Here is a 27,972-nt window from a genome sequence, read left to right as displayed (position 1 = left end):
TTCACACTATAATAATAATGAAAGGCACCACTTCTATTTCCATCCCTTAATTCCTGGACATGTGAATCTTGGCAGTAGAAGAAACAGAATTATGTTCATAGCAGCACTACTCACAGTTGCTAAGACGTGGAAGAAGCCTATGTTCCATTACAGATGAATGGATAAAGATGTTCTGTATATACATTGAAATATTACTCAGACATGAAAAGTATGAAAGAACACCATTTGTAGTAACATGGATAGACCTATAGATAACCATACTAAGTGAAGGAAGTCAGACAGAGAAAGTAAATATTATATGATATAACTTATATGTGGAATCAAAAAAACCTAATACAAATGAACTTGTTTACAAAACAGAAATGGACTCACAGACATAGAAATAAACATATGGTTACCAAGGAGAAAGGGAGAAAGGAATAAACTAGGAATATGGGATTAATAGATACACACCACTATATATAAAGTAGATAGTTCAGTTCAGTCACTCAGTCGTGTCCAGCTCTTTGCAACCTCATGAATTATAGCACACCAGGCCACCCTGTCCAACACCAACTCCTGGAGTTCACTCAAACTCATGTCCATCGTGTTGGTAATGCCATCCAGCCATCTCATCCTCTGTCGCCCCCTTCTCCTCCTGCCCCCAGTCCCTCCCAGCATCAGAGTCTTTTCCAATGAGTCAACTCTTCGCATGAGGTGGCCAAAGTATTGGAGTTTCAGCTTCAGCATCAGTGCTTCCAATGAACACCCAGGACTGATTTCCTTTAGAATGGACTGGTTGGATCTCCTTGCAGTCCAAGGGACTCTCAAGAGTCTTCTCCAACACCACAGTTCAGTAATTTACTGTATAGCACAAGGACGTTTATTCAATATCTTCTGATAATCAATAATGGAGAAGAATCTGAAAAGGAATATATATACACACATATATCTGAATCACTTTGCTGTACACTTGAAACTAACACAATATTGCAAATCAACTAAAAATCAATAAAAAAATAACAAATAGCACCACATACTGGCCATTAATTTATAGCGTATACAATATCCTGGAGAACCTTACCTCAGATATATGCAAGCTATTGCCACCTAGCTGGTGCTGTATACCCAAACCCATCCTAAAGTTATTTTTTTGGTTCTGGAATGCATAAATGGTGAAGAAGATGCAGCTAAACTTAGGGGCAGCTAAATTTACGTGTAGCTAAACTTAATCACAGCTAAACTTAGCTAAATGTTAGCTAAACATTAAAGTTTCCAACTTCACTGGGACCTTCCCATATGTCCCCATTCCAATTTCAGGCTCCCATTACTTCACAATAAATGCTCGCACTTTGGCAGAAGATTGGGAAATAAATTTGTATTTAATTCAGACACTAACAGGATGAGACTCTGGATTTAGCTTTCACAAATCTCAGTGCTGGTTGAGACCCCGTGGTTACAGGAAACAAAGGTTACTTTCAGGTCAGGCTGAGAATCTTTCTGGTCATTTATGTACAGTTTGGCCTGGGAATTTGAATCCCCAACCTCATCCATTTGCTTCAGTACTTTCTCCAGTACAGCTAGGAACAACCAGCCGATCTTACTAAAGTCTTTAATTTGACTAAAAAGTTCTAAGATATCAAATATATGGTCATCAGAATCTTGCTTTTTATAAAAATTTGGTGGGTAGCATCCAATGATGATGTTTTGTGGATCTTTATTTAAAATCCTCAAAGATGATGCTCTTAAAGGATGGCACTCAAGTTTTTCACGGGGGCGGCCCTAAGATGGCAGAGGAATAGGCCAGGGAGACCACTTTCACCCCAAAAAATTCATCAAAAGATCATTTGAACACTGAGCAAATTCCACAAAACAAATTCTGAATGCTGGTGGAGGACACCAGGCACCCAGAAAGGCAACCCATTCTCTTCGATAGGAGGTAGGACAAAATATAAAAGATAAAAAGAGAGACAAAAGTGTTATAGATGGAGACCTGTCCCGGGGAGGGAGTCGTGAAGGAGGAGAAGTTTCCAAACATCAGGAAACCCTCTCGCCGATGGGTCTGTGGGGAGTTTTGGAATCTCAGAGGGCAACAGAACTGGGGGAGGGAACCCACAAATTATGTGCCTAACTGCAACTCCCAGCAGAGAAGTAGCCCAGACACTCGCGGCTGCCAGCAGCGAGATGGGGATGAACAGGGAGGTGCAGGTGGGAGCTAACATGAGATAGAAACCCGAACTGTGAGATAGCCAGAGAGAGAAAAAATAGAAAAGAGAGAGAGCTTTCCGGTGAAAAGCTCTAACCTAAGGCACTGCTGGGCCTGCTCACAGAACAAAGGACTGAGTGAATACCAGAGGAGAGCTAGCTGGCTGTGAACCAGCCCCTCCACCTGCGGGAGGCAGAGAGGCAGGCGGGCAACAGCCAGAGCCTGAAGGTGAGGGGCAATCTCTGCCCCAGAGATGGCATCCTCTACCAAACTGTGAGCAGGCTCCCACTTACTAACCAAGTCTTCCTGGGATCCTGGACAGTTGACATCTGCCAGAAGGGTCGCAGTCAGAGATCAGCTCCCCAGAGGAGACACATGGCACATTTGAGATGGCACTCCTGCTGCACACCCAGGAAACTGAGTGACTGGGACCGAGGAGGTGATAAGATGTACCGCCCAGCTGGGAGAGTGTGCTCATCAAGCATCTGGTCCCCTGAGCTGCTCAGACTTTGGAAGGGCAAAAAACGCAGGCCCAACAAAGTCAGTGCTTTTGTGGAGTACCCGAGAATCTGAACCTGAGTGGCTTAGACCTGGGAAATGCACACAACCAGGGGCCCGCTTTATACAAGTCCCCTGCAAAGTAACTTGGAGCCTGAGCAGTGTAGGCCAGGAAAGCATACACGTCATGAGTTGGGGCAAACTCAGTGTGGCCCAGACATTGTGAGCACTCCCCACACATGCCAGTGATATTTGTTTGCAGTGTTCCTCCCTCCCCACAGCACAACTAAACAAGTTAGCCTAAATAAGTGACTGCCTTCACCCCTGTGTGTCAGGGTGGAAATTAGACACTGAAGAGACTTGCAAACAGAGGAAGCCAAAATAAACAAGAAGAGGGAACCAATTTGGAAGTGACAGGTGCAACAGATTAAAACCCTGTAGTTAGCACTGACTAAATTGGAAGGGGTCTATATACCTTGAAAAGAAGTATAAGCTGGAACAAGGAACTGTCTGAAACTGAACTGACCCAACACTGCCCTCAACAACTCCAGAGAAATATCTAGATATATTTTACTATTATCATTTAAAAAACTTTTAATTTTTAAGCTCTTTATTACTCTTTTGATTTTCATTTTTGTAACCTACTGTTACCGTCCAAAAAAGACCATATTTTTAAAGCAAATTTCATATATATAAATTCATAATTTTTTTGTGCTTTCGTTTTGTTTCTTTAATATTGTATTTTTGAGAGTCTAATTTCAAGAGGGCCTTAGAAAGCCTCATTACAAAAAAAGCTAGTGGAGGTGATGGAATTCCAATTGAGCTATTTCAAACCCTGAAAGATGATGCTGTGAAAGTGCTACACTCAATATGCCAGCAAATTTGGAAAACTCAGCAGTGGCCACAGGACTAGAAAAGGTCAGTTTTCATTCCAATCCCAAAGAAAGGTAATGTCAAAGAATGCTCAAACTACCACACAATTGCACTCATCTCACACGCTAGTAAAGTAATGCTCAAAATTCTCCAAGCCAGGCTTCAGCAATACGTGAACCGTGAACTTCCTGATGTTCAAGCTGGTTTTAGAAAAGGCAGAGAAACCAGAGATCAAACTGCCAACATCCGCTGGATCATGGAAAAAGCAAGAGAGTTCCAGAAAAACATCTATTTCTGCTTTATTGACTATGCCAAAGCCTTTGAGTGTGTGGATCACAATAAACTGTGGAAAATTCTGAAAGAGATGGGAATACCAGACCACCTAACCTGCCTCTTGAGAAATCTGTATGCAGGTCAGGAAGCAACAGTTAGAACTGGACATGGAACAACAGACTGGTTCCAAATAGGAAAAGGAGTACGTCAAGGCTGTATATTGTCACCCTACTTATTTAACTTATATGCAGAGTACATCATGAGAAATGCTGGACTGGAAGAAACACAAGCTGGAATCAAGATTGCCAGAAGAAATATCAGTAACCTCAGATATGCAGATAACACCACCCTTATGGCAGAAAGTGAAGAGGAGCTAAAAAGCCTCTTGATGAAAGTGAAAGAGGAGAGTGAAAAAGTTGGCTTAAAGCTCAACATTCAGAAAACAAAGATCATGGGATCTGGTTCCATCCCTTCATGGGAAATAGATGGGGAAACGGTGGAAACAGTGTCAGACTTTATTTTTGGGGGCTCCAAAATCACTGCAGATGGTGACTGCAGCCATGAAATTAAAGGACGCTTACTCCTTGGAAGAAAAGTTATGACCAACCTAGGTAGCATATTCAAAAGCAGAGACACTACTTTGCCGACTCAGGTCCATCTAGTCAAGGCTATGGTTTTTCCTGTGGTCATGTATGGATGTGAGAGTTGGACTGTGAAGAAGGCTGAGCACCGAAGAATTGATGCTTTTGAACTGTGGTGTTGGAGAAGACTCTTGAGAGTCCCTTGGGCTGTAAGGAGATCCAACCAGTCCATTCTGAAGGAGATCAGCCCTGGGATTTCTTTGGAAGGAATGATGCTAAAGCTGAAACTCCAGTACTTTGGCCACCTCATGCAAAGAGTTGACTCACTGGAAAAGACTCTGCTGCTGGGAGGGATTGGGGGCAGGAGGAGAACGGGACGACAGAGGATGAGATGGCTGGATGGCATCACTGACTCGATGGACGTGAGTCTGAGTGAACTCCGGGAAATGGTGATGGACAGGGAGGCCTGGCGTGCTGCGATTCATGGGGTCACGGGGAGTCGGACACGACTGAGTGACTGAATTGAACTGAACTGAACCTCTATTCTAGATTTTTAATCTTTGCTTGTTGGTATTTGTCATCAATTTTGTACCTTTAAGCATCCAATCTTCAGGATCCATTTTTACTCAGGAGTGTGACTACTGGCTTGATTGCTCTCTCCCCCTTTAGACTCTCTTTTTTCTCCCCCAGGTCACCTCTATCTCCCTCCTCCCCCTTCTCTTCTCTACCGAACTCTGGGAGTCTCTTTGGGTGTTCCAGGCTGTGGAGAACACTTAGGGAACTGATTACTGGCTAGATCTTTCTCTCTCCTTTTGATTACCCTTCTTCTCCTCCTGGTCACCTCTATCTCCCTCCTCCTTCTTCTCTTGTCCATGTAACTCAGTGAACCTCTCTGGGTGTCCCTCACTGTGGAGAATCTTTTCACCATTAACCTAGATGTTTTATCATCAGTGCTGTATAGATGGAGAAGTCTTGAGGCTACTGTAAGATTAAGACTGAAAGCCAGAGGCAGGAGGCTTAACTCCAAGATTTGGGAACACCAGAAAACTCCTGTCTCCAGGGAACATTAATCGACAAGAACTCATCCCAAAGCCTCCATACCTACACTAAAACCAAACTCCACCCAAGAGCCAACAAGTTTCAGAGCAAGACATACTAAGCTTATTCTCCAACAATGCAGAAACATAACCCTGAGCATTAAAATACAGGCGGCCAAAAGTCACACCAAACCCATAGACACCTCAAAACTCACTCCTGGAAACTTCATTGCGCTCTAGAGAGAGGAGATACAGCTCCACCCACCAGCACAATCTTCCCTAACCAGGAAACCTTGACAAGCCACTCGTCCAACCCCACCCACAGGGAGGAACTTCCACAATAAAGAGGAGCCACAAACTTCCAGCATACCGAAAGGCCATCCCAAACACAGCAATCTAAACAAGATGAAAAGGCAGAGAAATGTACAGTACATAAAGGAACATGATAAATGCCCATGAAACCAAACAAAAGAGGAGGAGATAGGGAGTCTACCTGAAAAAGAATTCAGAATAATGATAGTAAAAATGATCCAAAATCTTGAAAGTAAAATGGAGTTACAGATAAATAGCCTGGAGACAAGGATTGAGAAGATGCAAGAAATGTTTAACTAGGACCTAGAAGAAATAAAAAAGAATCAACCAATTATGAATAATGCAATAACTGAGATTAAAAAAAAACACTCTGGAGGGAACCAACAGTAGAATAACTGAGGCAGAAGATAGGATAAGTGAAGTGGAAGATAGAATGGTGGAAATAAATGAAGCAGAGAGGAAAAAAGAAAAAAGAATTAAAAGAAATGAGGACAACCTCAGAGACCTCTGGGACAATGTCAAACACCCCAACATTTGAATAATAGGAGTTCCAAAAGAAGGCAAAAAGAAAGACCATGAGAAAATACTTGAGGAGATAATAGTTGAAAACTTCAACTAAATGGGGAAAGAAATAGCCACCCAAGTGCAAGAAACCCAGAGAGTCCCAAACAGGATGAACCCAAGGCAAAACACCCCAAGGCACATATTAATCAAATTAATGAAGATCAAACACAAAGAACAAATATTAAAAGCAGCAAGGGAAAAACAACAATTAACCCACAAGGGGATTCCCACAAGGATAACAGCTGATCTTTCAATAAAAACTCTTCAGGCCAGAATGAAATGGCAGGACATTCTTAAAGTGATGAAAGAGAAAATCCTACAACCCAGATTACTGTACCCAGCAAGGATCTCATTCAAATATGAAGGAGAAATCAAAAGCTTTACGGATAAGCAAAAGCTGAGAAAATTCAGCACCACCAAACGAGCTCTTCAACAAATGCTAAAGGATCTTCTCTAGACAGGAAACAAAGAAAAGGTTTATAAACTCGAATCCAAAAGAACAAAGTAAATGGAAATGGGATCATACTTATCAATAATTACCCTAAATGTAAATGGGTTGAATGCCCAAACCCAAAGACAAAGACTGGCTGAATGGACACAAAAACAAAACCCCTATATATGCTGTCTACAAGAGACCCACCTCAAAATAAGGGACACATACAGACCGAAAGTGAAGGGCTGAAAAAATATATTTCATGCAAATGGAGATCAAAAGAAAGCAGGAATAGCAATACTCATATCAGATAAAATAAACTTTGAAATAAATGCCATGAAAAGAGACAAAGAAGGACACTACATAATGATCAAAGGATCAATCCAAGAAGAAGATATAACAATTAAATATGCACCCAACTTAGGAGCACCGCAATATATAAAGCAAATGATAGCAAGTATGAATGGGGAAATTAACAGTAACACAATAATAGTGGGAGACTTTCATACCCAACTCACACCTATGGATAGATCAACTAAACAGAAAATTAGCAAAGAAACACAAACTTTAAATGATACAATGGACCAGTGAGACCTAATTGATATCTACAGGACATTTCACCCCAAAACAATGAATTTCACCTTTTTCTCAAGTGCACATGGAAACTTCTCCAGGATAGATCACATCCTGGGACATAAATCTAGCCTTGGTAAATTCAAAAAAACTGAAATCATTCCAAGCATCTTTTCTGATCACAATGCGGTAAGATTAGATGTCAACTATGGGAGAAAAAAAAAACTATTTAAAATACAGACATATGTAGGCTAAACAACATGCTTCTGAATAACCAACAAATCACAGAAGAAATAAAAAAGAAATAAAAATATGCATAGAAATGAATGAAAATGAAAACACAACAACCCCAAAACTATGGGATTCAGTAAAAGCAGTGCTAAGGGGAAGGTTCATAGCAATACAAACTTACCTCAAGAAAGAAGAGAAAAATCAAATAAATATCCTAACTTTACACCTAAAGCAATAGAAAAAGAAGAAATGAAGAACATAAGGGTTAGTAGAAGGAAAGAAATAATAAAAATTAGGGCAGAAATAAATAAAAAAGAAACAAAGGAGACCATAGCAAAAGTCAACAAAGCTAAAAGCTGGTTCTGTGAGAAGATACAAAGGGAGAAGAATCAAATCAGCAAAATTAGAAATTAAAATGGAGAAATCACAATGGACAACGCAGAAATACAAAGGATCATAAGAGACTACTATCAGCAATTATATGCCAATAAAATGGTCAACTTGGAAGAAATGGACAAATTCTTAGAAAAGTATAACTTTCCAAAACTGAACCAGGAACAAATAGAAAATCTTAACAGACCCATCACAAGCATGGAAATAGAAACTGTCATCAGAAATCTTTCAACAAACAAAAGCCCAGGACCAGACGGGTTCACTGTTGAATTCTACCAAAAATTTAGAGAAGAGCTAACACCTATCCTACTCAAACTCTTCCAGAAAATTACAGAGGAAGGTAAACTGCCAAACTCATTCTATGAGGCCACCATCACCCTAACACCAAAGGCAGACAAAAATGCCACAAAAAAAGAAAACTACAGGCCAATATCACTGATGAACAGAGATGCAAAAATCCTTAACAAAATCCTAGCAAACAGAATCCAACAACATATTAAAAAGATCATACATCATGACCAAGTGGGCTTTATCCCAGTGATGCAAGTATTCTTCAACATTAGCAAATCAATCAATATGATACACCACATTAACAAACAGAAAGATAAAAGCCATATGATTATCTCAATAGATGCAGAGAAAGCCTTTGACAAAATTCAACATCCATTTATGATAAAAACCCTCCAGAAAGCAGGAATAGAAGGAAAATGCTGCTGCTAAGTCGCTTCAGTCGTGTCCAACTCTGTGTGACCCCATAGACGGCAGCCCACCAGGGTCCACCGTCCCTGGGATTCTCCAGGCAAGAATACTGGAGTGGGTTGCCATTTCCTTCTCCAATGCATGAAAGTAAAACGCTAAAATGAAGTTGCTCAGTCACCTCAACATAATAAAAGCCATACATGATAAACCCACAACAAACATTATCCTCAGTGGAGAAAAATTTAAAGCATTTCCCATAAAGTAAGGAACAAGACAAGGGTGCCCACTCTCACCACTATCATTCAACATAGTTTTGGAAGTTTTAGCCACAGCAATCAGAGAAGAAATAGAAATAAAAGGAATCTAGATTGGAAAAGAAGAAGTAAAACCCTCACTGTTTGCAGATGACATGATCCTCACATAGAAAACCCTAAAGACTTCACCAGAAAATAACTAGAGCTAATCAATGAATATAGTAAAGTTGCAGGATATAAAGTTAACACACAGAAATCCCTTGCATTCCTACACACTAACAATGAGAAAACAGAAAAATTAAGGAAACAATTCCATTCACCATTGTAATGAAAAAAAATAAAATACTTAGGAATAAATCTACCTAAAGAAACAAAAGACCTATATATAAAAAACTATAAAACACTGATGAAAGAAATGAAAGATGACACAAATAGATGGAGATATATATCATGTTCATGGATTGGAAGAATCAACATAGTGAAAATGAGTCTACTACCCAAAGCAATCTATCAGTTCAGTTCAGTTCAGTCCAGTAGCTCAGTCGCATCCAACTCTTTGTGACCCCATGAATCGCAGCATGCCAGGCCTCCCTGTTCATCACCAAATCCTGGAGTTCACTCAGACTCACGTCCATCGAGTCAGTGATGCCATCCAGCCATCTCATCCTCTGTTGTCCCCTTCTCCTCCTGCCCCCAATCCCTCCCAGCATCAGAGTCTTTCCAATGAGTCAACTCTTCACATGAAGTGGCCAAAGTACTGGCAATCTATAGATCAATGCAATCCCTATAAAGCTACCAATGGTATTTTTCAGAGAACTAGAACAATTTGTATGGAAATACAAAAATATCTCGAATAGCCAAAGCAACCTTGAGAAAGAAGAATGGAACTAGAAGAATCAACCTGCCTGATTTCAGGCTCTACTACAAAGCCACAGTCATCAAGATAGTACTGGCACAAAGACAGAAATATAGATCAATGGAACAAAATAGAAAGCCCACAGATAAACCCACGCACCTATGGACACCTTATCTTTGACAAAGGAGGCAAGAATATATAATGGAGAAAAGACAATCTCTTTAACAAGTGGTGCTGCGAAAACTGGTCAACCACTTGTAAAAGAATGAAACTAGAACATTTCCTAACACCATACACAAAAATAAACTCAAAATGGATTAAGATCTAAATGTAAGACCAGTAACTATAAAATTCTTAGAGGAGAACATAGGCAACACACTCTCCGACATAAATCACAGCAGGATCCTCTATGACCTATCTCCTAGAGTCATGAAAATAAAAGCAAAACAAATGGGACCTAATCACACTGAAAAGCTTTTGCACAGCAAAGGAAACTATAAGCAAGGTGAAAAGGCAGCCTTCAGAATGGGGGGAAATAATAGCAAATGAAGCAACTGACAAAGAATTAATCTCAGAAATATACAAGCAGCACCTGCAGCTCAATTCCAGAAAAATAAACGACCCAATCAAAAAATGGGCCAAAGATCTAAACAGACATTTCTCCAAAGAAGACATACAGATAGTTAACAAACACATGAAAAGATGCTCAGCATTGTTGGGAGCCACGTTAGACACTACTGACAAAATGGAGGCACAGCCCCAGCCCCCTCTCCTCATTTTGAGGCACAGTCCTTGGATAAAAGAGTTAAGTTTTGTGATCCTGACTTGTTCTTTCCTTTCTTCGATTGAGTTGGCTGGAAAGAATGTTAAGGTGCTTATTGTTCTTGAAAAAAACATGACAAAACACAAAGCCTTCTGCAGTTGTGTCCAGAAAATAATCTATAAAGTAACCATTGACATTTGTTCAAAGATTTTTACAAAAAATGTCCCAAGATGAACACGTAGGCCACAGCTTGAGGCCCTTGGAAAGATTGTTATCTGAGACCTGTTTGTGAGGAAAATGTTTATGGCAAAGGAAGTTTGCTGAGTTTAGGGTTTAAAAATAATTAAAAATAGTTAAAAGCCTTTTTAGGAGATAGTGAGCTTAAGATACTAGGGGCAAACAAGATTTAAAAAGATAAAAAATAAACTGAAAAATGTGGTATGCAGCACAGAGGTAAACATGAGTTACAATGTAATCAAGTAAACACGATTTTGAGAGAATCACTGAAACAGGAACTCTGTTTGAAGGACAACAAAGAGATAATAAATCTGGGTGAGGGGGAGCTAAAAATGTAAAACCTTTGACCTAATGCTTTTGAAAAAGTATTTAAAAAAGACCTGATGCTTAAAATAAACATGTAGTCCGGTACCTTGAGTAAGAGGCTACATCATTTCCCGCCGACACCACTCATCCCTTCAGGCTGATTCCTTGGCTGCTAGAGCTAGATTCCGACAAGTGGCACCCAAACAGGGACATCTAAAAGGTAAGTAACTTCGTGACTGCAATGTGGAGCGGTTAGGATTGTACCTGTGGGTTGCCGGCACCCCTCTGCAGTTTAGGCAGGGTGAGGAAGGTACAAAAGAAATAAGAATATTCTCTAGGAAAATGGGTCTCTCTGGATCCAAGAATAGACAAATGTTTATTGAAATATTACTTCACATGTTAGCCCATAGAGGTGTTAAGATAAACAAAGGAAGACTGTCTAAATTTCTAATTTTTGTCCAAGAACAATGCCCATGGTTTCCTGAGGAGGACACTGTAAATCTAAAAACCAGGACTAAGGTTGGAGATCAGTAACATTTGTTTTATACTTTACATGGGCCAGAAAACGTTCCTGTAGATGCTTTTACTCTGTAAAATATGATTAGGGACATCCTGGACTCTCGGCATGAGGCTGTTAGACAGCCTATGGGAGAGGCTACAGCAGTAGATGGTGGGCCTCCACTTTCTACACAGATCATGTTTTCTTCCATTGATGAAAGAAAAGGAGGGAGACTGTGCTCAACCTCCTGAAGAATTAGAGGACTTACAAGACACTGCGGCTGGGCACCCTAGCGAGGTCCCTCCTCCTCTACTGCTTAGTCGCTTCAGTTGTTTCCGACTCTGTGCGACCCCATAGACAGCAGCCCACCAGGCTCCCCCATCCCTGGGATTCTCCAGGTAAGAACACTGCGGGGGGGTGGGGGGGGCGGGTTGCCATTTCCTTCTCCAATGCATGAAAGTGAAAAGTGAAAGTGAATTCGCTCAGCCGTGCCCAACTCTTAGAAACCCCATGGACTGCAGCCTACCAGGCTTCTCCGTCCATGTGATTTTCCAGGCAAGAGTACTGGAGTGGGGTGCCACCTCTACACAAACCTTTAAAAATTTATCCATCACTTTCTGATTTAAGGCAATGGCCATTGCCTCCGTTTGCACCTCACAGGGCCCAAGAGTTCCCCACTTTGCCCCCAAAGCCTCCCAAAACATTGTCTGAGGCTGAAAAAGAAAAAGAGTTTTCTGAAACAAAGGAGCTCTTGAAACAGACTGCTTGAGGCTGAAAAAGATAAAGGGTTTTCTAAAACAAAAAAAAACTTCTTGAAACAGACATATACACAATATACAGAGCGTGCTCCTTAGAAAAAGCCCCTTCAGGGGGGCCTCACCCAGGCTAAAATAAAAGCAAAACAACAGGGAAGCTTGAAATTCTCTATGGCCTTTCCAGTAGTTTTTACCAAAGCAGAAAGGAAAGACAAAAAAGAGGAAAAATAGGAACTGGTCCCATATAAGCTACTGCTGCTGCTAAGTCATTTCAGTCGTATCTGACTCTGTGCGACCCCATAGAGGGCAGCCCACCAGACTCCCCCGTCCCAGGATTCTCCAGGCAAGAACACTGGAGTGGGTTGCCATTTCCTTCTCCAAAGCAGGAAAGTTTAAAGTGAAAGTGAAGTCGCTCAGTCTTGCCTGACCCTCAGATACCCTATGGACTGCAGCCCACCAGGCTCCTCCATCCATGGGATTTTCCAGGCAAGAGTACTGGAGTGGGGTGCCATTGCCTTCTCTGATATACTAAAAGAGCTTAAACAAGCTTGTCATGATTATGGGTCTCCCTTCCCCAATAACTGTGCCCTTTCAATATAATGTGAGAGCTATAGATCTACAAGATTGTTTCTTTACCATCCCCCTGGCTGTTCAAAATTGTAAGAGGTTTGCTTTCTGTCTCCCTTCAGCTAATTTTAAACAGCCTTATAAAAGTTTCAATAGAAGGTTTTACCTCAAAAAATAAAAAGATAGCCCTACCTTGTGTTAAAAGATCAAGCTGTACAAAATGTTAAAAAAAGTATAAAGATCAATATTTGATACATTATATAGATGATATTTTGGCTGCCCATAAAGATAGAGCCTTATTACAACAGTTCAGTTCAGTTCAGTTCAGTCGCTCAGTCATGTCCAACTCTTTGTGACCCCATGAATCGCAGCATGCCAGGCCTCTCTGTCCATCACCATCTCCCGGAGTTCACTCAGACTTGCGTCCATCAAGTTAGTGATGCCATCCAGCCATCTCATCCTTTGTTGTCCCCTTCTCCTCCTGCCCCCAATCCCTCCCAGCATCAGAGTCTTTTCCAATGAGTCAACTCTTCTCATGAGGTGGCCAAAGTACTGGAGTTTCAGCTTTAGCATCATTCCTTCCAAAGAAATCCCAGGGCTGATCTCCTTCAGAATGGACTGATTGGATCTCCTTGCAGTCCAAGGGACTCGCAAGAGTCTTTTCCAACACCACAGTTCAAAAGCATCAATTCTTCGGCGCTCAGCCTTCTTCACAGTCCAACTCTCACATCCATACATGACTACTGGAAAAACCATAGCCTTGACTAGACAGACCTTAGTCGGCAAAGTAATGTCTCTGCTTTTGAATATACTATCTAGATTGGTCATAACTTTTCTTCCAAGGAGCAAGCATCTTTTAATTTCATTTGAAATTGAAATTGAAATTAAAAGAAATTATGACAACAAATCTTATCTAAATTTATTGAGGCCTTAAAAAACTGGGGTTTAAAAATAGCTCCAGATAAGATACAAATAAATCCTCCTTTTTCTTATTTAGGGAGGGTGTTAAACACCCATACTGTGAGTCATGCCCCTTTACAGCTGTGGAGAGATAATTTACTAACTTTAAATGATTTCCAAAAATTATTAGGAGATATTAATTAGATATGCCCACATTTAAGACTGACTACTACAGATTTAAAGCCTTTGTTTGATTGCTTAAAGGGTAATCCTGATCCCAGTTCTAAAAAAAAAATTGACTAGTGAGGCAGAGTCGTCTCTTGTTAAAGTAGATGAGACTTTAAATGATCAGTTAATTAAGATTAATATTACCAAAAGATGAAATTTAATTATTCTCACCACAGAACATACACCTGCAAGATTCTTGTGACAAAAAGGACCATTAAAATGGCTCCATATACCAGTGACCCCCCCCAAAAATAGTTTTATCCTAGCTTGGTGACACAATTAATTATAAAAGGTAAAAAAAAAAGTGAAACTTAAAAAAAAAGTAACCAATATACTGATTCCATTTAATAATGATCAACTACAATTTCTTTTACAAAATAGTGGTGATTGACTATAAGTTGCCCTTATAGATTTCAGGGGTCAAATTTTGTTTCACTTACCCTCAAGCTCCCTTTCTACTTTTTTAAAAAACACATTCTGTGATTAAAAAAAATTTTTTTTTTATTCAACCTTTGGAAGGGGCAATTTTAGTTTTCACAGATGGTTCCTCTAGTGGTAAAGCAGTCACAATTATTAATAAAAAAATCCCATGTTCAGATAACATCTGCCCAAAGAGCTGAGTTAAGAACAAGGGCTTTTCAACATTTGAGAGACCATAACTTCAACTTAGATAGCATATTGAAAAGCAGAGTTATTACTTTGCCAACAAAGGTCCGTCTAGTCAAGGCTATGGTTTTTCCAGTGGTTATGTATGGATGTGAGAGTTGGACTGTGAAGAAAGCTGAATGATGAAGAATTGATGCTTTTGAACTGTGGTGTTGGAGAAGACTCTTGCAAATCCCTTGGACTGCAAAGAGATCCAACCAGTCCATTCTGAAGGAGATCAACCCCGGGATTTCTTTGGACAGAATGATGCTAAAGCTGAAACTCCAGTACTTTGGCCACCTCATGAGAAGAGTTGACTCATTAGAAAAGACTCTGATGCTGGGAGGGATTGGGGGCAGGAGGAGAAGGGGACAACAGAGGATGAGATGGCTGGATGGCATCACTGACTCAATGGACGCAAGTCTGAGTGAACTCCGGGAGATGGTGATGGACAGGGAGGCCTGGTGTGCTGCGATTCATGGGGTCACAAAGAATCGGACACGACTGAGTGACTGGACTGACTGACTGATTGATCTTCAATCTTTTGACTGACTCCCGATATATTGTAGGGTTGTTTCCTCATATTGAGACTGCTAATATTCCAAAAAATAAGACTACCATCTTCTCCTTATTTAATTTACAAAAAGAGATTAAACATAGAGATAAAAAATATTTTGTGGGACATATTAGAGCCCATTCCAGCTTGCCTGGCCCTTTACATTAAAAAAATGCTTTGACAAATACATTAACTAAAGTAATTGCTTTAAACTTACATTAAAAGATTGACAAGGCCAAAAATTCTCACAAAATTCACCATCAAAATACAGCTGGTTTAAGGTATAAATTTCATATCCCTAAGAACATTCAGAAAACGAAGATTATGGCATCTGGTCCCATCATTTCATGGGAAGTAGGTGGGGAAACAATAGAAACAGTGTGAGACTTTATTTTTGGGGGCTCCAAAATCACTGCAGATGCTGACTGCAGCCATGAAATTAAAAGAAGCTTACTCCTTGGAAGAAAAGTTATGACCAACCTAGATAGTATATTCTAAAGCAGAGACATTACTTTGCCGACTAAGGTCTGTCTAGTCAAGGCTATGGTTTTTCCTGTGGTCATGTATGGATGTGAGAGTTGGACTGTGAAGAAGGCTGAGCACCGAAGAATTGATGCATTTGAACTGTGGTGTTGGAGAAGACTCTTGCAAATCCCTTGGACTGCAAGGAGATCCAACCAGTCCATTCTGAAGGAGATCAACCCTGGGATTTCTTTGGATGGAATGATGCTAAAGCTGAAGCTCCAGTACTTTGGCCACCTCATGAGAAGAGTTGACTCATTGGAAAAGACTCTGATGCTGGGAGGGATTGGGGGCAGGAGGAGAAGGGGATGACCGAGGATGAGATGGCTGGATGGCATCACTGACTCGATGGACGTGAGTCTGAGTGAACTCCGGGAGATGGTGATGGACAGGGAGGCCTGGCATGCTGTGATTCATGGGGTCGCAAAGAGTCGGACATAACTGAGCAACTGAACTGAACTAAACTGAAGAAGACAGCTAGACAAATAGTTAAGCTATGTCCAAATTGTCCAACATCTAATCCATTTCTACCATTAGGAGTAAATCCCCGAGGCCTTAGGCCTAATGCTCTCTGACAAATAGACGTAACTCATACCCTGGTCTTTAAAGAACTGTCCTTTGTACATGTTACCATAGATACCTTTTCTCATGTTATTATAGCCTCTGCTAGATCACATAAAACAACAAAAGATGTAATTCAACACTTGTTTCAATGCTTTTCCCAAATAAGACTCCCATAAACAGATAAAAACAAATAATGCCCCAATTCTTACTTCTGCTGCTTTAAAGAGATTTTGTCAACAATTTTCCATAGTACATTCGACAAGAATACCTTATAATCCCCAAGGCCAAGCCATAGTAAACAGGACACACCAGACTTTAAAAAATCAGATAACTAAATTAAGGCAGGGAAAATTTAAGTATTCCTCTCCACATCATGTTCCACACCATGCTTTATTTGTAATTAATCATTTAAACGTGGACACACAGGGACAGACTACAATGATGAGACACTAGATTCCTGAAGGGGCTATGACTCGGCCCCTGGTCAAGTAAAAAGACCTCCTTACCAAAAAGTGGAAAAGGCCAGATGTGCTGTTAATTTGCAAGAAAGGGTATGCTTGTGTGTTTCCACAAAATTCCACTTCTCCTGTCTGGATTCCTGACAGACTGATTTGACATGTCCAGTCCCATGAGGTCTCCAAGATCACAAAGACCTCTGAGGTCACTGAGATCCCTGGAGTCCTACAGTCCGAGACCAAAAAAAGATGGGGAGATCAAAAGCTCGTCAAGTCCAGACCTGAGAGAGCCAAAAAAAAAAGCCGAAGGGCAAGTGACCCTTCACCTGAGGCTTCACCACTAATACATCGCTTCAGACACCTGGCGCTTCAGGAGAGACATGTTGATCAAGTCCAACTGTATTCTGCTCCATCTTATCACCGTAATCGTACACAAACAACTACCTCCAAGATGGTGCCAACTTGGGGCCAGCTAAAACATCTCGCTCAACAGGCTGAAGAATTAATACAAAGGGAGACACCTGAGGCCACCTCTATGGTAATGTTTGTGGCTATGCTTGCTGTGTTGGCTTGTCAGCTGCGGCCCTCCAGCGCAGAAAGAGTTCATTGGGCCTATTTGCCTAATCCACCTTCTTTCGAGCCTGTTGATTGGATAAATGAGCCCATTTGTGTTTTTGTTAATGATACTCATCTTTTGGACTGGGCTTCCACCTATTCTAATAATGCTAAAACAGTGGTGAGCACTCCCTTCAATTTTTCAGGCGTGTCCATTTATCCACCTATTTGCTTTGCCATACCTTCCTCCTTACAAGGATCAGCTCCGGTTTTGAATGGATATGTTAGCACTTCCTTAAAAGGCATGCTTACTGATTCTCCGAGAGACAATGGCAAGAGACTTTTGGTCCTTACAGCTGCTGATGCCGGGGACACACAAAAACATACGATGCCATAAAACAGACAGCCCCTCATTTAAAAGACTTTCCGAGCTGTACACTCCCTCCTCCAGATTCTGATAAACAAAGACTACAGGCCTAAAAGAACATAAAATTTCTGGCTTTCCTCATTTAAAAAAAAATACATGTATACCCTAAAGTTATTTATTCCCATTATTGCCACCAGACATTCTCTGATCAAATGGGGGCGTCCCTATCTTTCAGATCAACAATTAAACTTGATTTTTAAAAAACCTTATAGATCCATATGAAATGATTCATTCATCACTTATCCTTTAGCAATTACTAGGTGACATGTTAATGGATGGGTTCCTCCTTTAGTGAGTTTCAATGAAACAGGTCCCATACAACCTAAATTATGGAAAACATTGGCTGCTATGACACCTGTGATTTTACATAGACCTTTAAATGAACAAAGATATATAGTACAGGCCTGCATACATTCTCCATATGCCTTTTTGTTGGCCAAAAATCAGAGTGATTTGGGAGTTTTTAAAAGAAAAACTCTTTATAATGTCAAATCTGTAAATTGTTTTATATCAAATTGTGTTAATAGAAATGATTATAGTAATTATAAGACTGTGATGGTTGTAAAACAACCACCATATTTGATGGTTCCTGTAAAATTAGAGGGACAGTGGTTTGATAATTATGCATTAAAATTTTCGTATGAACTTAATGGCTTAATTTCTCAACCTAAGAGATCATTACAGCTCTAATTGTGGAAATAACTGCTTTGATTGCCATAATTGTTTCAGTTATGGTTTTTGCTGTTGCCCTGTCAAAAAAAGTACATACTGCCTCGTTTGTTGATCAGCTGTCCAAAAATGTTTCCGTAGCTCTTACTACACAAAAAATTATGGATAAAAAATAAAAAATAAGGTCAATGCTTTAGAAAAAATAGTCTTGCTTATATGGCAAAAAATTACAAATTTAAAAATTAAGTTGTCTTTAAGGTGCCATGCTGAATTTAAATAGATGTGCGTTACCCCCCTACAAGTAAATAATTCTGTACATTCTTAAAAACACATTAAAAATCATATTTTAGGCATCTAAAATCATTCAGATTTTAGTATTGATATTTCTAAGTTACATCAAGATATTTAAAGTATGAAACAGGCAGAGTCTGACTTTTCCTCTCAATGGCTTCTAATTCCCTTTCTAAAAAATCTAGAGGGGTATCTTTCTCATAGATCCTTTTTTACGATAATGATTAATGCAGCCATGTGCTTATGCCTGTTGGTTCTGATTTGTGTAATAGCCCCGTGCCTTTTCAGAATACTCAACCAAAGTGTTTCTGCTTTATCTACTGAGTTTCATACTTATGCTCTAAAAAATAAAGAAGAGGGAGATGTCGGGAGCCACATTAGACATTACTGACAAAATGAAGACACAGCCCCAGCCCCTTCTCCTCATTTCGCAGGCACGGTCCCAGGATAAAAGAGTTAAGTTTTGTGATCCTGACTTGTTCTTTCCTTTCTTCGGTTAAGTTGGCTAGAAAGAATGTTAAGGTGCTTATTGTTCTTGAAAAAAACATGACAAAACACAAAGCCTTCTGCAGTTGTGCCCAGAAAATAATCTATAAAGTAACCATTGACATTTGTTCAAAGATTTTTACAAAAAAGAGTCCCAAGATGAACACGTAGGCCGCAACTTGAGACCATGAAAAAGATTGTTATCTGAGACCTGTTTGTGAGGAAAATGTTTATGGCAAAGGAAGTTTGCTGAGTTCAGGGTTTAAAAATAATTAAAAATAGTTAAAAGCCTTTTTAGGAGATAGTGAGCTTAAGATACTAGGGGCAAACAAGATTTAAAAAATAAAAAATAAACTGAAAAATGTGGTATGCAGCCCAGAGGTAAACATGAGTTACAATGTAATCACAAGTAAACACATTTCTGAGAGAATCACTGAAACAGGAACTCTGTTTGAAGGACAACAAAGAGATAATAAATCTGGGTGAGGGGGAGCTAAAAATGCAAAACCTCTGACCTAATACTTTTGAAAAAATATTAAAAAAGACCTGATGCTTAAAATAAACATGTAATCCGGTACCTCGAGTAAGAGGCTACATCATTTCCCGCCGACACCACTCATCCCTTCAGGCTGATTCCCTGGCTGCTAGAGCTAGAACATCACTCATTATCAGAGAAATGCAAATCAAAACCACAAGGAGGTACCATCTCATGCTGGTCAGAATGGCTGCTATCAAAAAGTCTGCTAACAATAAATGCTGGAGAGGACACAAAGAAAAGAGAACCTTCTTACACTGTTGTTGAGAATGCAAACTAGTAGAGCCACTATGGAGAACAGTGTGGAGATTCCTTAAAAAACTGGAAATAGAACTGCTATATGACCCAGCAATCCCACTGTTGGCATATACACCAAGGAAACCATAATTGAAAGAGACATGTGTACCCCAATGTTCATTGCAGCACTGTTTACAATAGTCAAGACATGGAAGCAACCTCTAAGTCCATCTGCAGATGAATTGATAAGAAAGTTGTGGTACATGTACATAATGGAATATTACTCAACTATTACTAAGAATGCATTTGAATCACTTCTAATGAGGTGGATGAAACTGGAGCCTATTATACAGAGCGAAGTATGTCAGAAAGAAAAACACCAATACAGTATATTAATGCATATATATGGAATTTAGAAAGATGGTAACAATGACCCTATATGTGAGACAGCAAAAGAGACACAGGTGTAAAGAACAGACTTTTGGACTCTATGCAAGAAGAAGAGGGTGGAATGACTTGAGAGAATAGCATTGAAACATGTATATTATCATATGTGAAATAGATCCCCAGTCCAGTTCGATGCATGAGACAGGGTGCTCAGGGCTGGTGCACTGGGATGATCCTGAGGAATGGGATGGGGAGGGATGTGGGAGGGGATTTCAGGATGGGGAACACATGTACTCCCATGGCTGATTCATATCAATGTATGGCAAAACCCACCACAATATTGTAAAGTAATTAGCATCCAATTAAAATAAATTAATAATTTTTTTTTAAAAAAAGGACTACACTCATTATATCAGCAAATTTGGAAAACTCAGCAGTGGCCACAGGACTGGAAAAGGTCAGTTTTCATTCCAATCCCAAAGAAGGGCAATATTAAAGAATTCTCAAACTATGTACTGTCGTGCTCACTTTAAGATTATGCTCAAAATCCTTCAAGCTAGGATTCAGCAGTATGTGAATTGAGAATTTCCAGATGTACAAGCTGGTTTTAGAAAAGGAAGAAGAATCAGAGATCAAATTATCAACATTTGCTGGGTCATAAAGAAAGCAAGGGAATTTCGGAAAAACATCTACTTCTGCTTCATTGACTATGGCTAAAGTGTTTGATTGTATGGATCACAAAAAAACTGTGGAAAATCCTTCAAGAGATGAGAGTACCAGACCACCTTACCTGCCTCCTGAGAAACCTGTATGCTGGTCAAGAAGCAACAGTTAGAACTGGACGTGGAACAATGGACTGGTTCCAAGTTGGGAAAGGAGTACGTCAAAGCTGTATATTGTCACTCTGCTTATTGAGTTTATATGCAGAGTATATCAAGAGAAATGTTGGGCTGGATTACTCACAAATTGGAAACAAGATTACCAGGAGAAATAACAACTTCAGATATGCAGATGATACCACTCTAATGGCAGAAAGCAAAGAGGAACTAAAAAGCCTCTTGATAAGAGTGAAAGAAAAGAGTGAAAACACTGGCCTGAAACTCCGGGTTCAAAATACTAAGATCATGGCATTTGGTCCCAACACCTCATGGCAAATAGAAGTGGAAAAAGTGGAAGCAGTGACAAGTTTTATTTTCTTGGGCTCCAAAATCACTGTGGATGGTGACCACAGCCATGAAATTAGAAGATGCTTGCTCCTTCGAAGGAAAGTGATGATAAAAAAGCAGAGACATTATTTTGCCAACAAATAAGCATATTGTCAAAGCTATGGTTTTTCCAGTAGCCGTGTGCAAATGTGAGAGTTGGACTTTAAAGAAGGCTGAGCACCAAAGAATTGTTGCTTTCAAATTGTGGTGCTGGAGAAGACTCGTGTGAGTCCCTTGGATGACAAGGAGATCAAGCCAGTCAATCCTTAAAGAAATCAAGCCTGAATATTCATTGGAAGGACTGATGCTGAAGCTGAAGCTCCTGTAGTATCACTACCTAATGTGAAGAACAGACTTATTGGAAAAGACCCTGATGCTGGGAAATATTGATGGTAGGAGGAGAAGGGGGCAGCAGAGGATGAGATGGTTGGATAGCATCACCAATTCAATGGACATTAATTTGAGCAAACTCCAGGAGAAAGTGGAGGACAGGGAAGCCTGGTGTGCTGCAGTCCATGGCCGCAAAGAGTCAGATTCGATTTAGCAACTGAACAACAACAACATTGCTACCTCATACCCTAGACTACCTGTGTCCTCTTTACCATTGACCACCTAGTCATTAGTGTCTTTCCACCTGCTTCTATTAGAGAACCAGTTCCATCCAGAAGCCAATTCAGGAAACTCATCCCTAAGATTTTGCTCCTCTACAACCATTATGGGTAGCAAAATCTGAGTTAGTCTGAGTTCTAACAGAGAAACAGAACCAGCAGAATAGATGTCCACACAGGGAAAAAGACAAATGCAGCAGGAAAAGGTGCCTGAATACTGCTTCTCTGCCCAGCCACGAGTTCTCTTGCCTCCTTCTCTGTCATCCCAATAGGAAGCTGAGCAGCTGAGCTTAAGAAGGGACCATGGGACCAGGCAGTCCAGTGGATCAAACAACTGACTGAGTGGGAAGGGCAGAGCAGGGAGAGACAGGCCAGGCAAAGATCCTTCTCACACAGCACCAAAGGGGAGTGGGAAGGGCAAGGAAGGCAGGTACCCACTCACCAATCCCCTGGAAGAAGAAGTCATGTATATCTGGGCTTTAGGATCTTCAAGAGACAGAGAAGACTGAGTCAGGCAGGGACCGAGGGATTCCCAGAGGAAGCCAGGTAAGAAATAGGACAGGGACATCGCCTGCCTAGACTTAAGGTGCAGGCCCAGGATCCCTCCCCACATGGCACCCTGAGCCCTTTGCTCTCACGAAGCTTCAACTTCTCCCAGGAACCCTCACCTCCTTGAGTGTATACAACTTTGGCATAGTTAGTGTCATAGATGTTCAGGAAACCAAGGAACTCTCCAAACCAGAGTGGGTGGAGGTAGGGGAACTGGTGGGCCCAGAACAACACCTTGTTCAGCCTCCTGGTATGCTGGATGTGAAATAGCAACAGAAAACCTGGCCACTCAGAAACACAATGTCACCAGTGAAATCAGCAGGAAAAAGAGGAGGCTGCCTGGGAAGATGCTAGGAGCACCCCTGCTTCCTACTTCATGCCCCTCCCAGCCAGCCACAGTCCTACACATCTTTGGGCTCAGTCCCCCCTCCAGCCCTTAACCACTGCTCTAAATCCAAGTCACCCTCCCCTGGGTGAGCTCAGAGACCCCAGACTAGCCAACTTACTTCCACCTGGTACCTGCCACCATCCCCCATCTCCACTGCAGTCAGAAAGAGATTTTTTTCAGCATCAAAGTTTTTCATTAGAAAGAATATTCCAGATTATTGTTCAATACAGAAACCACCTTGATCTCACTTCTGTTAGGTCATGGGACACATTTTTACTGAGGACCTACTATATGCAGACTACTGTCTAGATGTCTTGGGGAATAAGATAAACATGGTCCTTCCCTTTCATTCTGTGAGGGGAAGACTGATAAAAAATAAGCAAACAATGAAGTAAAATGACTACAGACTATAGTGAGTACTAAGAAGGAAATAAGCACAGCACTGAGAGAGAGACTAACACGGAGGCCCTGCTGGATAGGGTGACCCAGGATGGGGTCTTATTGGGGAGGACATTCATGGTCAAACTGAAGGATGATAATGGAGCTGATCCTGTGAAGAGTAAGAGAAGAGCATTCCAGGTAAAGGGAGTAGCAAGCAGTGTCTGGAGTAGGAAAAGGTGTGGTGTCTCCCAGGAGCTGCCACTAGATGGGGCAGTGGCTTGAGATAAGTTTGGAGAGATTGTCCAGAGGGTATGTATACAGAGGGTATGTATACAGAGGGTCTCTGTAGGACAGAGAGTATAGAAAGGACGATATAGAGAAAGCAGCTGGCACCATGCCAGCACATAGCAAATAGATACAAAATGAATGAGAGTCAAATATTAGCAAAGTTGGAGTTAGAAATTTAAGGTGATGGTCTTAATTCTGACACTTACTTCATTTGTGTCTTGAAAAGTGCACTATCTCTGTTTTCTTGTCTGTAAAACAAGGTTAATAACACCTGGTAAATTGAGGAGTAGTTGTGATTGTGCTGTGGAAAGTATAAGCGCTGTGCAGACATTGAAGAGTTAGCTTTGAAACCTTTACAGCGTTTACTGTCAGCATCGTGCAGGGTACAGGATTACACCGTGCAGGAGTAAGGATAACTCGCTTTCTCAGAATCATTTCTGTATTTCATTCCAGGCAGACAGTGGTGATATAGCTTTCTCATTGTTCAGTCACACAGTTGTGTCTGACTATTTGCGACCCCATGGATTGCAGCACATCAGGCTTCCCTGACGTTCAGCATCTCCTGGAGCTGGCTCAAACTTATGCCCATTGAATCAGTGATGCCATTCAACCTTCTCTTCCTCTGTCATCCCTTTCTCCCCCTGCCTTCAATCTTTCCCAGCATCAGGGTCTTTTCCAATGAGTCAGTCCTTCATAATAGGTGGCCAAAGTACTGGAGCTTCAGCTTTAGCTTCAGCATCCAATGACTTCCAATTAGCTTCCAATGACTGATTTCCTTTATGATTGGCTGGTTTGATCTCCTTGCAGTTCAAGGGACCCTCAAGTGTCTTCTCTAACACCATAGTTCAAAACATCAATTCTTTCATGCTCAGCTTTCTTTATGGTCCAACTCTCACATCCAAAAATGACTACTGGAAAAACCATAGCTTTGACTTTACAGACAGTTGTTGGCAAAGTACTGTCTCTACTTTTTAACATACTGTCTCGGCTTGTCATAGTTTTTCTTCCAAGGAACCTTTTAATTTCATGGCTGCAATCACCATCCACAGTGATTTTGAAGCCCCCCAAAATAAAGTCTGTCACTGTTTCCTTTGTTTCCCCATATATTTGCCATGAAGAGATGGGACCAGATGTCATGATCTTCGTTTTTGAATGCTGAGTTTTAAGCCAGCTTCAATGGGAGTGGTACATATGACCCCAGGCTAAATAAACAGAATTGTTCTGTGACTTCCACTGCATGGTGAAAGCAAACAAATATATAGGCTTGAAAGACTTCTCCTGGAAGTTGCTGTCTTTATATGAGTGCAAAAGTAAACAAGATATGATAACTTGCATCAGCATCAAACCCAACTTTCTCAAATGTAGAGAACAAGAGTACCTGTGACCTCCACATAGCAGTAATCACTTCAAGCAGTTGTCTTGAGAATTGACTACATTCCCTCTTTGCCTTTCTACTACCTATAACCTGAACCAGGAAGCATCCTGAAATAAAAATATTAAGTTCCTTGTTAAAAAATGGCACTAAAACTGACCCTAGTCTGTTGAAGATGATGATTTAACAAGTCCAAAGTTACACTTCCTCCCTTTTTCATTCATTTATCAAATCAGTAAGTGTCGGGATTCACGTTAGGCATTACTGACAAAATGGAGGCACAGCCCCAACTCCTTCTCCTTGTCCTGCAGGCACGGACCCGGGATGAAGGAGCTAGGTCTTGTGATTCTGACTTGTTTTTTCCTTTCCTTGGCTGAGTTGACTGAAAAGAATATTAAGGTGCTTATTGTTCTTGAGGGGAGCATGAGAAGGCACAAAGCCTTCTGCAGTTGTGCTCAGAGAATAATTCATAAAGTTAGTCATTGACATTTGTTCAAGGATCTTTACAAAGGAGTGTTCTAGGATGAGCACAAAGGCCACAGCTTGAGGCCATGGGAAGGAATGTTATCTGAAACTTATTTGTGAGGGAAATGTTTATAGCAAAGGATTTTGCTGAATTTAGGGATCAGGAATAATTAAAAATAGTTAGAAGCTAAAGATTTAAGGAATGTTGTAATGTTAGCATATTTTACTATAGCTTATAGAGATTAGGAATTTTAGAGATATTAATAGCTAGAAGGCTTTTTAAGAGATAGTGAGCTCAGGATACTAGGGGCAAACAGGATTTAGAAAGATGAGAAATAAACTGAGGTTTGCAGTATGCAGCCCAGGTATAAGCCTGAGTTACAATGTAATCACGAGTTAAAGTAAACACAATTCTGAGAGAACCGCTGAAGCAGAAACTCTGCTTGAAGGACAGCAATGATTTATGGAGACAATAAATGTGGGTGAGGGGAAACTGAAAATGTCAAACCTCTGACCTAATGCTTTTGTCAAAGTATGCAAGAGAATCTAAAGCTTGAAATAAACATGCAGTCCAAGAAAACTGACAGGCTGCATCGTTACTCACCAACACCATCCACCCCTTCAGGTTGATTCCCTGGCTGCTGGAGCTGGACTCCAGCAAGTAAGTATTTATTGAGGATCATCAGTAGGTACTATCTTCTGGTCCAGGTTATGGAAATTATAGGGACATAGAATGCTTAGTGACAACTTTCAAGGAGTCCTTGGTTAGGTTAGGTGGGAACCAAATGAAAGGGAAAAATATTTACTGATTAATAAATATTAACCACAGCTGACATACTTTTTTAAAAAAGAATTTAGCTCATTCTCTACAGTTGAATAGTCTCACTTTGTAATAAGCTTGTTGAAAATTCTCCACAAGCATCATTTTCAGTGATTGCTACATCTAACCACAGAGTTTGCCAACACTTTCTCACAAAGGCAGCCCTGAGTAGTGAGGCTGCATTTATACCAGTACATGGAGTGATAACCTGAAAGACTCTCCTGCTACTTGGATCACTGGAAAACAGATCAAGCATGAAACACCCTTGGGAAATTAGGCTGCATTCATATATGGACAGCAGCTCAACCCACTCATTATCTTTTTATGCTCATGGTTAACAGCAAGGTCTCTGGAGCCAGACTGCCTGGGTTTCAATCCTCGTTCTACCTCTCACCAACAGAGTGACCCTGGGCAGGCAGCCAGCCTCTTAGTGCCTTCACTTTCTTGTCTAGACTATGGGGATTTTTAAAATCTGTCTTGTAGGATGCCTGTGGGATAAAACATATAATTTTCTTTGCTTTGTGCCTAGAATGTAGGAGGTGCTCACTAATGTTAGCTACTACCAAGCATTTTGAGCCCAGCTATATAGAAGAAGCCAAGGACTGAGGTAGGGAAAGGGTAATAACCAGAATTCGAATCCAGCTTCTCCCACTTCAGAGTTCGTTCTCTTACTGCCCCTATGCTAGGGAGAAAAGCTAGTGCTGAGCCAAGTGAGGGAAAGAGCCAGAGTCCAAGAGTCCTTGTGTGGGGGCACAGGGGGATGGAAGGCAACCAAAGAACTAGGTGAAAGTGGAGAGGAATGAGTGTAAGCGGTTACATGCCCTGGAGTTTGCACAGAACTCAGGATTTAGGGGGAAAAGAAAAGAACTCTGGCCTCACAGGTTCTGTAATAAATCCCCTGTCTTGAAGATGGGCAAAGGAGGAGGGTGTTGGGAGTAAAAGTTTAAATAGTTCAAAGAGCACGTCTTTAGGAAATGGGGCCCCTTTGGGAAAGGATTCCTTCCTGAAATGTATGGTGTTTTACTTTCTGTGTTATGGGTCTTGGACATGACCTAGAAGGAGATAATCGTGGGAAAAGTGAGAGGTGTTGAGTTGAAGGTGATGTCCTCACCCCCTGCTTTTTCATGTATGACATCCATGGATTTGCCAATATTTGGAAATTTTTCCTAGCGTTTGCCAACTGCTGTTCTATTATCCATCCTCCAGACATCTTTATTTTTTAATTTTCTCTTTCCCTGGGTGGCTCAAGCCTACTATTCATTCCTTCAGTGCATCCTTTATCATATTTTATTGAACTAATTCATTTTTCTGTCTTAAGGCACCAAGCCATGAACTCAAGAGATAATCATTTTTGAGTGAATGAATGACTGTGAATGAATGAATAATTGTGTGAAGTATTCAGAGAAAGGATTACCATCCTACCTTTATTAGTTTGGCAGGAGAACTGTAGCAATTTACCAGAAACTTGGTGACTTAAAACAGTATAAATTTATTTTGCTATAATTCTTGGGGTCATAGTATGAAATCAATATCACTGGGCCAAAATCAAG

The 27,972-nt window shown here is 40.7% G+C and overlaps 1 long non-coding RNA gene across 2 annotated transcripts; it reads right to left on the bottom strand.

Annotated features, from left to right (window-relative positions):
* Positions 1 to 12: 12 nt before the first annotated feature.
* LOC138440843 (uncharacterized) lies at positions 13 to 26,362 on the bottom strand. Of its 2 annotated transcripts, XR_011257151.1 has the most exons (3): positions 26,207 to 26,362; positions 23,972 to 24,013; positions 13 to 901 (listed from the first exon to the last, which is right to left on the bottom strand). It is a non-coding gene; the product is annotated as an uncharacterized lncRNA (long non-coding RNA). The 2 variants fall into 2 exon arrangements; XR_011257150.1 differs by lacking the exon at positions 23,972 to 24,013.
* Between the last annotated feature and the right edge of the window lie 1,610 nt (positions 26,363 to 27,972).

Source organism: Ovis canadensis, chromosome 1 (assembly GCF_042477335.2).
Source record: "Ovis canadensis isolate MfBH-ARS-UI-01 breed Bighorn chromosome 1, ARS-UI_OviCan_v2, whole genome shotgun sequence".
Classification (NCBI taxonomy): Eukaryota; Metazoa; Chordata; class Mammalia; order Artiodactyla; family Bovidae; genus Ovis; species Ovis canadensis.
This window is presented reverse-complemented; position numbering and strand designations above follow the sequence as displayed.